Source organism: Formica exsecta, unplaced genomic scaffold (genome assembly GCF_003651465.1).
Source record: "Formica exsecta isolate Colony F162 unplaced genomic scaffold, ASM365146v1 scaffold17, whole genome shotgun sequence".
In the NCBI taxonomy this organism is placed as follows: domain Eukaryota; kingdom Metazoa; phylum Arthropoda; class Insecta; order Hymenoptera; family Formicidae; genus Formica; species Formica exsecta.
Window position 1 is genome coordinate 384,286 of NW_021849015.1, and position 8,700 is coordinate 392,985.

Sequence of the window (8,700 nt, forward strand, 5' to 3'; positions counted from 1 at the left end):
TTTATATATATGTTTTTGAATTCAAAATTTAAAACACTCGATGCATTTAAAGCCTGGCATGAGTCAACTTCGCGTAAAGAGATTTCATGGAGTTTATCTTTAAATAAAATATATTGTCTGCGAAACGCATCGCTTTGCAACAAGATTTTAGTAACGTATATTTCTTCGCGCGTATTAATCTACATTTATGCTTAAATAACATCGCTGTTCGTAGGGCATTACACCTCGAATGTTACGCGAGAATTACCCTCGCTTATCGATCGATACTTTAAACTCCCAGCGAGATGCTTAAAATCCACGCGATGTGTGCATATCATGCAACAAAATTCGCGTAGAAACTTACGAACGCGAACATACATCTGGCGTGCGTATATGCAAAGCTTGTTAGTACCAAGCTGTTATACGATCCTACGAGTCGGTTAGTTGAAACGCAACTAAGGGATTGTTTATCAATGTCGTTCGTCAAGGTCTTTCGCTAGATGCTCGATTATATCCGTAAGCGCTATTGTACAGCAAACTTTTTCTCGTGAGCAAACGTGTAATGGAATAAGGTGAAATTTAGCTTGCTGTGAAAAAAAAGAAACAGCGAGCCGCCTTTTTAAGTTCCGTATTCACGATACGAGCTTTTGTTCCCCGGATATAAAATCACGATAACATAATTTACCCTCCATTTAAAACGATACCGTGCGAAATAATCAAGTTAATCGGATTGCAATATTATTTTTAACACAGTAAGATATTTGTACATTATTTCAATGCGGTAACTTTTTCATGTAAAAATATGTATAATTTTGTATAACAAATATAGTAAAAAATTTTTTTAAATTCAAACATTTTTGTCTGAATTTTGAGATCTAGATGTCTGAAGAAATATCAAACAATCTGTCTTAATTATCAGAATCATTTTTCTGAAAATTCAGACAGTGTGTCTGCAAAAAAGCTGCAGACATTTTGTCTGAAATTTGAGTTAGTTTTTTTTTACAGTAAATTCTTAATGCGAGCGAATGTTTTTTTTTATTCCAACGAGATTGAATCTCTTCAATATCGCTTTTCATGTTTTCGATCAACAACAGCTTTCGGAAAATCGATGAAACTAGTGCATATACCGCTGCGAGCCATGTACACGGGTATGCAGGCCGAAAATGCTCTCGAAGATTCATGACGCGGAATAATCGATGCAACGACGACCCGTGCAATATGCGCATTATGAGCGCGTATATCGCTGAGCTATACACAGATTTCTCATCTCGAGTTCGCCCTAATCCTATGGGATGAGAATTCAATTTATATAAACGTGTTCGGTATTATCCATTCAAAGATTTAAAACACTCGACAGCGTTGCGCTATGCGTGACTGCCACATGGCATTTTACACTGCAGTTGGCACGAATCCTCTTGTCCTGGGCTCCGTTTGGTTGGAAAAGCCGACCGGAGAAAAGCCTGGCTACAATTTTTTCTTTCTTTTGTCGAACATGCCTAGAGGTAAACCACCGGCATCTCTTCTCTGGTGCAATATCGTCGCAACGTCGGCGTTTGCGACTAAAGCGAGCGAAGATGATACTCTTTTTCGTAACAACTAGAAGGCGAGCGCGATACAAGAGCGGCTTAAATGATGCATCTTGAATATCGTATGACAACAGGTAGGGCGACTACCAAACTGGACCCTAGTCAAAAGGATACAGCTACCGGTTCTCGATGCGGTCGCCTTTCAGAGGAGGATCAGGAAATGTATGCGTATAATATACGATCACACTTTCGAGGAATTTTCGATGGATGCGAGCGACGTTATGTTGTGGAAAAAATCGAGTCAGATAAATATAAATGCGGTTATATATATAAATTTCAGTTGGAAGAGTCAGGCGCTCTCAATAGTTTAATATTCACCGCCGAGAGATAAATGACGATAATCCTGCCGGATTAGAAATGTCAGACATAAATTTCAACGTCTTAATTCCTGATAATTGAATGAACAGATTCTTATTCAGTTATAACCGTCCTAAAATATTAGAATATGTCTCTACGCGATTCTCAGTTTTTATATTTTTCATTTGCACGGAGATGTAAATGATAGAAATAATTCTTTTCATCGATCGCATCCGGCTGCATTTCGCAAAAATACGCAACGCATCGATGCGTGTCGCGTATATCACGAAGTGGTAGCCGCAGAATATCACAAATGTAGGAAACTAATCCCCGAGAACCACGCGAACATTCCTCAAGGATGTACCGAAAACCGCAAGAGATTCCCTCAGAACACACATCGAGCTACGAATATCGTCCAGAACTTCTCTCGCCGAAGGCCGACTGTTCCTCCGGTTCGTTTCTCTCCACTTTGCGTCCGTTCGTCTCTCTCTCCCTTTCTCTCTCTCTCTCTCTCTCGTTCACTCCTCCGTAACATAATCCGAGAAGATTACGGAGCGAAATAAACATGTCAACCTCCCCCGCGGCGCAACGGCCGCGGGGATGTGGGTTCGCGCAGCGTCTTTATAGACCGCACGTATCGCCTTTCTTTTCCTTAGCCGTGCCCTCTGTCTCTTTCCCACGTGCTTATATACGTCATCTTCTCTCTCTCTCTTTTTCTCTCGACGTGCGCGTAGATTCCTCCAGATACCGGTCCTTCTTCCCTCGCTGGCTGTTATTTAGCCAATGGGCAGATGCGTCTAGTCACACAAACTCGATCGGGTCGCGCGTCTTATCCACATAAGATCTGAATCCTCCTCAATCAAAGATAGATTATCGCGGTTTTTTAGTTTCATCAGATCGATGTTATCGTATCGTCTACGTTTTTTTTTCTCTTATATAAATACACGGTATCGTTCTTGTCTGAGAGGAAAAAGAGAAGCGAGTCGAGAGCGAGGTCCGACTTGACTTGGGAGTGGAAACTTGCGACTTTGTGGGACGTATACAAATTCGTGACTACCTGCGGCAAAGGGATTCCATTTATGCGCTTCTTTGAGTCGCACCGTGTTTCAGCGGTTTTAAAAGCAATTGTATTGTTAGGAGAGAGATATTTGCAGGTGTTCAAAGATGTGCTGATGTGGTTATCGATGTCTAGCGGTTATTAATGGTCTGTAACGGGATGAATCTTATTGCTTGCGGTTTGTAGGAATAACTCATCGCTTCTTTTTTTGCGGTCTCGATATTTCACTAACGTAGTCACTGACCTCTTCATTTTTGCGATATTATCGGATCACGTATAAGAAAGATTATTTCTCCGCGCTTATTACACGAGGGGATTTCAATTCGTAATTCACAATGAGACCTTTTAAGCAAGAGATCGCGGTGCGCAACACAAGTTATCTGTTCGTGAGTATCAAGGATATTTATCTCGCGCTCTCAGCCCCGCGTATTCCAGTAAAACTTTGGCGCGGCGCGTGCTTCGGCTTCCAACGTAAAGTAAACGTAATAACTCGGGAGATCAAAGGGCTTCGCGGGAGGGGTTTAAAAGAGTGCAATCCGTAAAATCAAGCGTCGCGGTATTCATGAACTGTTGCGATTACTTTGCGCGCGAGCGGGATCGAGCGCGGGAGAAGTAACAGTGTCACGACTCCGGGCATCCGACACAAAAGGATCTTTGGCAACTTTCAACACGGAGCGGATCAAAGGATCCCGACCGCGGCTAAAGAGTTTCCCGATCTACCCTTGGCAGTCCGCGCACTCCTTTCAAGGGCATTTCGAAAATCGGGCATTGCCACGACGAAAGGGGGAGGAGAAATTCTTCTCTGTCGTCGCGTTGCTTCAGCTCTGCTCGCTCGACCAAACACCGAAATACACCCTTCCCTTTGCTCTTTGATCGTTTCATCGCACGCGCACAGAGCGCTACAGCTGCGTAACGTGGCTATACGTAGCTCTTTGGCGCGTAGTCATCTCGCAAACAGGAACGCCGAGAAGGATAGAACGGGCTGAAAATACATATATCGTGAAGACGCGGTTCGCGCCCGCGTACGTCGACGATAGGTACTGGCAACGCAAGTTTCCCCGGACTTTGGATGAAGGATCAAACGTCGCTTTTCCGCGCCTGGCTTTTGGTCGACGAGGCAAACACCGTGCCTGGAAGTTATTTGACGTTTTTGCATGAATATAAAGTACAATGTGCGACTATGAGCGCCTCGGGCGAGATATCTTTCAGTATCGCGCTGGAGCTATGCGCACGATATATGAGGAAAGCCGCTATACGAGAAAACGAGGACGCAGCTCTCCTCGGCCGCACATATCAGCGGACGTAAACGAGAAGGATGCTCCTTTCGCGCGCGCCAAGATTTTTCAGGCGTTCGGCGCCTTCGGATATTATGACGTAAAAAACGATGGAGGGCTTCCTGGCCTCTGTAAAATTTTCCGATTTTATTCGCATCGATAAGAAATCCTAGTGTAATAAAAATTGGTAAAAGCGCGATGCTGTTTACGACGGATGTTGCGTGCTTTACGCATTGTGCGTGACTTTTCTGACGACTTTCGTGTAATCTTTATTGTAAAATAATTGATAGAAACTCAATGCCTTCGTCTGAAGATTCTGAGCTACGTAAAATTTCACATATGTGATATAACTGTCGTTAAAATGCATTTTTATTTCAGCATTTTGTTCATGTCGTTTTATCGCACTATTATATTCGGGAAATATATAAAAGCATTTCGCGCAGATTTGATTCGAATGAAACGAAATTACTCGCTTTTTTATTATCTTCATCTCGTGTACTTCCCGTTCATACATTAATTCTTTAAAGAACATCGCTCGACACACCGTTATCGATCAATCAAATAATCTTAGAGTGGGTAACATCTGCCGTTCAATCAGCATCTTCATCGAATTTCGCGATTTGTATCGGCCATGTTCCTCGATCAGATTAAGCCATATTGAGCCAGTGGACCCTTAAAGATCGATCGCGCGATCGATCGGCCGGCGCGGTCTCGAAGACACGATCACGTTTCGCCACCGCAGAAATTCGTCGACGCGTGAATATATTTTTCGCAAAGGGACACCGGGCCCTCTGGTTCCTTTTGTGCGCCCCTTCGAGGCAGGTAGGCACCTCGTGTTCTCACGGAGGCCCCGAATGGATCGGACGCCGCAGATGGGCCCCTGCGCGTGCCAGGTGGGCCCTTCTCGATGACGCAGTTCTCTTCTCGAGCCGATGCAACAACGCTGTTTCCTGCGAGCTGATCGAGACCGCGATACATCATGCCGTTCTGCGTGGCGGCCCAGGCTTCATTGATCCTGACGGTACGATAACGAAGGACGAGGCCGAAACCATACCGAGTTTTTAATGGTCGAAGCACGGAAAGCGCGGGGTATCATGGGATCGGCGATGCCCATGAGCAGTCATTGGTTGCTGGCCGGCTCACGCACTCGTAGCACGTACGCAGGGAGTTTCCTGTCTTCCTCGACGGAGCGTCCGCGCGACGAACTCCTTGACCGGACACGTATGGCGTATCATCGTACGTACAGGCGCGAACGGAAGTCGGGAAAACGCGCGCGCCGGGGGTGAGAAACACTCGACGAAGACGCCGGCGGCGGCGACGTAAAATGATAGACGTCGGCATAAAATCGTCGGCCCCGACACGAACGTGACCAATGCGCACGAATGTGTACCCTTCCGCGAATAATATCGCGTGTGAATGGCGTATTAACTTGTGCCGGGAGTATGTATCGGGCCGACCGCTGGCCTTTACACGGATCCCGTAGAAATTCGAGAGTGTAGGTTTCGCGTAATAGTTTCACTCCAGAATATCCCGACATGATATTTTTATTCATGTGATGGAGGGAGTGGAAGGGGAGAATTTCAGCGAACGCATTATGATGCGCGCGATGAAGCTGAAATTGCACGGAGGAAACAAGGAAAACGGGAATGAGCTTTTTTATGGATTGATATTGAAAATGCAACGGTCGATATTTTAAATCATCGTTAAAAAAATTGCAAAAAATGTTATTTGATTATTAATTAATTCACTATTAAGATTGAAAAGCAGATAAAATGGAACTAGTATTTTTATATATCTCATGCATAAAACATTCATGCTATTTTATACACGGTGTTTATTTTTCATTAAGATTTGTTGAGTTCTTTTTCTGTGAAAAAGTGTTTTAATAATTTAAATTAAATACCTTCATATATATATTTTGTATATGAGAACACAAAATCACCAAAAGCATCTTGTAAAAAGCGCAAACTTGTTTCGTTTATAATTATTTTTTGTTACACGAGAAAGAGCGGAAGTTGAAAGCGCGGCGATACGGAACCGGCGCGGATGAAGAAGGCAATGTTGGTTGAGAGGCAAACTGTCGGTGACAGCAACATTCAAAGAAGCGCGCGTGTCACGCTCAGTGTATTTACAGAAAGCGACGAACGCGGTAAAAGCAGAAATAATAAAGGGACCCATTGGCATAAGGCGCCTCGCTCCGCTTCATTATTTTTGAGGGCCCTTTTCTGCGCGGTACACGAGTCCGCGTTGTAGCGATCATTATGCGACTGTGAGCGGGCCAGTTAGTCGTTAATAACGTCTCCGACGAAGTCAAATAAGGTCCCTTCTCCTTTCAATCGCCAAGTACCACCAACGTAGTCGGTCGAAATGTTTAGTCAACGGCCGGATCTGTTCTTGTAATCGTTCTGAAATCGCGTTGCTATCGCGTTCCGAAGTTATTTATAACGATGGAATCATACATCGTTGAGTTATACAAAATCGCATTTATCGATCCACAGATTTAGCCCTGGTCGCGTATAAATTTTCGCGATAGGATAGTAATCGCGAGAAGCATTCTATCATCTATTTAATATTTTTTTTCGCGTTTATTATCGCGAAATTTATGACCGTGTAATTAGTTAACATTTTACTGTGAATGATACGCGAAATTGTTTCAACGAGCATGACGGGCGCGAAGTGGAACAAAGCGGTAATTATTAATGCATGGTGCCATTAATATGATTAATACATTCTACCGTCGCAGTTTAAAGAGATAGCGCGATATTATTAATTAACGGCGCTCGCTCGGTGAACGAGTGCGCTTGTGTTGTATCGAGCGTTTTCCATTCCGAGAGATTTATTCATGCCACGAAGACGCGATCTTTACGAGCGATTGTGAGGTCGTGAGTGTCACGACTAACGATTCGCAGCCAATAAATGCCGTAAATAGTTGGAAGCATAATGTTACCGATTTGTTGGGGATAATGCCGTGCTCACAGCGTCGTTTTCCTCGTTATAAGCGCGCAAACGTATTGTGATAACATCGTTTCTACCAGGATACCGTCGAAAAGACCGTGATTGAATCGATCGTTGTGCAAATCACCATCAACGATCTAGCCAATGTAGCAACGTAGTAATAGCGATGTATTATTGAGAATCGCATGTAATCTGTAGATCTTCGGAAAACTTCCCTCCGATGCACACATTTCGTGTATTTACGAGTAGATATGGGATAGGTAGCGGCAACAGAACGAAATTTTAAAGCGTGGATAAAAGATGCAGGCATATATGCGACGTAAATCGCCGACAACTTACTGCTGCCATTAAGTCGTATCGAAGAACGTGCTCCTGTACACGTAATCCTAGTAAGTGCCCCCGAGTACTTGTAAATCTTTATTCGATGGTGCATACGGGAGGATACTTTATGATTACGCGTATTCTCTCTCTCTCTCTTTCTCTTCGCGCGCAGTCTCTGTAGATTTACCGATCACCCGAGAGCTATTTATCGTGTTGGACGGTATTTTATTTACGCGTGCAGTTTATTTCGCACGTATTTCAATTTATCTAGTAAAGCTGAGAAAAAAAGTGGATTTAAGATAATTCGAAAATGTTTTAAAATGTTTCGCATATTTTGTTTTTCGGTCAAGTTTTACACCGGCGGCGTAAAGGAGGTATATAAACATAGCTCCGATGAAGCAACAAGTAATAACGTATATCTCGAGTTAATGCCGCTCGTATAATTTTTCCAGCGACTTCATTCATTTGATGCGCAGACCTGTAATATCAGCGTACTTTAACCTGCCAGATGAGCAGCGGGGTCGAAGATTATAGTCGTTTCGCGCAAATCCGGTAGTTGATATCGGAAAGCGATCATCGAGTCGCGTTTGGTAACAACCGGTATTTCGGAGGAAGCCGAATAAAGGCGAGGGAAGGAAACTTGGGTTGACGAGCATGAGTTTATGACACGCCGCGAGTTTTTAATAGGCTCCCGGAGACTTTTGGACTGTATGTGGATGTAGCCCAGCGGGAATGCAGGGGTTAAATGCTAACGTTCATCTTTCGATTTGGTCCCTAGCGGGCTTTTGAAAATGTGCAGTCACCGGAATGAATCGAAAATATTCGTAGTCGCCCGAGAGGATACATAATGAATTATCTCGATTAGACGTCTGAAATGTCGCGAGAGACAGCCAGCGTTTAAGCATTTAAATTACATTTAAAGGAAACGTTTAAAAAACAATTATGCTTAAAAATATATGATACTTTGAATTTTTTCAAAGAAATTTTTTTTTTATGTTAACTTTTTAATTGAATTGATGTTGAAATTGCGACAAAATATCGTAACACATAATAATCAAATTCTATTATTTTATTTCGCAGTTTTGTGAAATTATTTAAGATATTATTCTCATGAGATATTTATGCATTTTATATTATTCTGCGCACGTTTTGACTGAAAGCACTATTTTATATATGTTATCGGGACACATTTCCTCGGTTGACGCCGTACAAAAAAATTTCGCTACACGAC

The 8,700-nt window shown here is 43.2% G+C and overlaps 1 protein-coding gene and 1 long non-coding RNA gene across 2 annotated transcripts in view; one reads left to right on the forward strand and one right to left on the reverse strand.

Moving 5' to 3' along the window:
* Positions 1–8,700, forward strand: part of LOC115233282 — a 197,378-nt gene that overhangs the window by 81,324 nt on the left and 107,354 nt on the right. The gene's annotated exons all lie outside the window — the stretch shown is intronic.
* LOC115233281 (netrin receptor UNC5C-like) overlaps positions 1–8,700 on the reverse strand; it is a 55,739-nt gene that overhangs the window by 26,743 nt on the left and 20,296 nt on the right. The gene's annotated exons all lie outside the window — the stretch shown is intronic.